This window comes from Sorghum bicolor, chromosome 10 (genome assembly GCF_000003195.3).
Source record: "Sorghum bicolor cultivar BTx623 chromosome 10, Sorghum_bicolor_NCBIv3, whole genome shotgun sequence".
Taxonomy (NCBI): Eukaryota; Viridiplantae; Streptophyta; class Magnoliopsida; order Poales; family Poaceae; genus Sorghum; species Sorghum bicolor.
Window position 1 is genome coordinate 13,948,977 of NC_012879.2, and position 2,963 is coordinate 13,951,939.

Consider the following 2,963-nt stretch of genomic DNA (forward strand, 5'->3'; position numbering starts at 1 on the left):
GGTTTAGTTATAAAGCTACAGGTAGAGGTGGAAGAAGGGGTTTACATCGTCGTTGCCATGCATGTGTTGACATTATACCACGGGTACAATTGTTTTTCAACTCATCTTCGATAATTTTGACAAAAAAAATCCTGATCCTTATGCAGATCATGATGATTGTTATGTCGTAACAATTTTATTATTCCCGATGCAATGCACGGACATTTACCTAGTCTACAACTAAAAAATACAAAGATGACCCGTCTACTAAGCCAGTGAAGCTGCTACGCAGTTTAGCTCGGTGACTCCTATTTGCGCCGACATGTGGGCCAGCCGCCTAGGTGCACGTCGCCCCACCTCACCCCGTGCAGTCGCGTTGCCCTCGTCGCCACACCGCCACCACCTGGCCACGCCTCGCGCTCAATGCCTGCTTCCCTCCCCTCCGTGTCTTGCCCGGTCGCCCCCTGCTCCGTCGTGTCGTGCCGCCTGGCAAACGCCCCTGGCCCCCTCACCTCCCTTTCTCGCTTGACCATGGATGGGGGTGTAGATGCCGTGGATGGGGTGTACATCGTGAAGTCCGATCCGCTGCAGCAGCCGCTGGCAAGAGCAGAGCAGCTCCCATCTCTCCCTCTGGAGATGGAGTGATGGACATGTGTTAGGTTTGGTCCGTGCTTGCAATATGTGTTTTCTTGCTGGCAGGTGTGTTCCCTAACCCATTCTTCAAATCTCTTTAGTTGCTTACTTACAGGTGTTGTTGCTCTCCTTGCTTAAGGTACATGACCTCCCCTTCCTGGCCCTATCTTTGATTTGGCATCTTCAATGTCATATATTGCTTAATTGTGCAGCTATAACTAAAATATAAAGTTTTCGAAACCTACAATATTAAGTTTATGTAGCCCTATGGTTTGGCACAGATGTTCAAAGATTTTCAATTATTCCAATCATTTTAGGTTCACTATATACTTGTCTGTTTCCAAATTGTTTAGGCACCACTGGAAAGTGGAAGATGCTTCAGCAAGCAGCTTTGGTCCAAGAACTTAGTTACTGTATGTTCTCCATTGCACAAAGAGATTAGCACATGTGCAACTGTGAGTTATTCTAAATAAATTCCTAGCTGCATGGGTTTACATACTTCCTTTTGCCCTTGTCCCATTTGTACAATGTTAATGCCTTCATGCTTTGAATATTTCATCTTTTTCTGATCTAAAATAATGAGTATTATTGATTACATTTGGACTTGAGTTGGATGCATCACCAGATTCACTCTTCACTTGTAGCTATTTTTTTTCTTTGTTTAGGGAATGGATATGGCACTTTCAAAGCTTAATAGTGGTGGATGGGTTCGTATATATTTTGTGATGGAAGCTGTTGAACGAAAGAAGGGAAAATCATTGCTCCTGCCAGAGGTGTTGCAAGGTTAGGAAATTATTTTCCTCTTATACTGTCATTTTTCTAAAGAAATACTAGACAATCGATCGCCATCCGTTTGTTTCTGTTTGTATAGCAAAACCTACACTCTGCTGATACATATGCGTTATAGACTTGTGTATCAATTCTGAGTTTTAGTCAGTTTTATTGCCTCTTGTTTTACCAGATGCTGGCAGCACTCCATTTGTAATACCCTTTGCCAATACTGGGATGCTGGATATAATGTCTCTTGGAAAACACATCCCCCGAGGAGGAAAAAGCAGGGCTGGAGCTAGGCCACCTTGTTGGGGTCAGCCGATCCCAATGGAATTTACGCTAGGCCATTTTGCTGTAATTTTGAAGAGTCCATTGATTCTTTCGGCTAGCTTCACCCCAAAAAAGGGGTGTCTGCTCCTAACCTATACGACTCATCAAATTCTGTCAAAATATTTGCACAACTCTAAACTATTTTATTGATTTCTAGGTGATTTTGGTTGTGGGTGATGACACCAAACATATCTCTAGAGGGATCTTGTATGACAGAGCAAGACAAAGAACTGGGCAAAGATTGCAATCAAGGTCAAAGTTCATAGACCGGCTGCAGAGCAGCAGTCTGAACTCCAAAACCACAATGCGTGATGATGGATACCAGCTGTGGCAGTTGGTTGATCTGGAAGGATTTGATGTAGGGAGTTTATCATACTATCATTGTAGATTTTTTTTAGAGTTACTGTCACTATAAAATTGATGTCGTTACATGGGAGGGGTTCTGAACAAGCTATTCATTTTTGCTCCATCTCTGGCATTATTGTACCCTATAATATTTGCTTATATGAGACAAAAACTGAAGATAAAACGTGATTTACATGGACTTCAGAATTTTTGACATGCCTCTTTGCCTTTTTTTGTTTATCCTAAAACCGTATCCACTGAAAATTTGACATGGGGTTCTGAACAAGCTGTTCATTTTTGCTCCATCTCTGGCATTATTGTTCCACCTTTTCTTATTCAAATTTTACTGCACTAGGTTTTGTAGCAATATGTTGTTCCTCGATAACAATGGATGATCTTTGTACTTTTTTCAATCATGTTTATGACTTTTGTACCTGGCGGAGTGTTGCAAGAGTCTAGAATTGAAGTGTATGCTCAGTGTCAGGGAACCCACTAACCAATGAAATCAGGTGAAGTGCCGCAATTACACAAAAAATAGCGCTCACAGGTTAATACAAGTTTAAATTTAAAATTATTATAGCATTAGTTGGTTCCCGTTGCAACGCACGGGCATGATCCTAGTGAGATAATACTTCTCTCTTTCCAAAATGAACTGTTGGGGGGAGGGGGGAGAGGAGCCGGTGAAGCTATCTTGAGGTGGCTTCATCAGCTCTTGTTACAGTAGCCCTACATTATGGTGTAGTAGGTGAAGCCAAAACCACATTTTGGGTTTCGTTCGCTTGTAAGCCGTACTTTTTTTTACCAGTCAACATGGCTTTTCAACTCTTGCTAAAGAAACCTAATTCAAGAGTGACTTAGTGAGATATGCTCTAGAAGGGAACTTAGTGCAATGATAGTACTACACG

The 2,963-nt window shown here is 42.1% G+C and overlaps 1 long non-coding RNA gene across 1 annotated transcript; it reads left to right on the plus strand.

The window, feature by feature from the left end:
• On the plus strand, positions 251-2,247 carry LOC110431352. Its single transcript, XR_002448850.1, has 3 exons — positions 251-1,067; positions 1,278-1,395; positions 1,574-2,247. It is a non-coding gene; the product is annotated as an uncharacterized LOC110431352 (long non-coding RNA).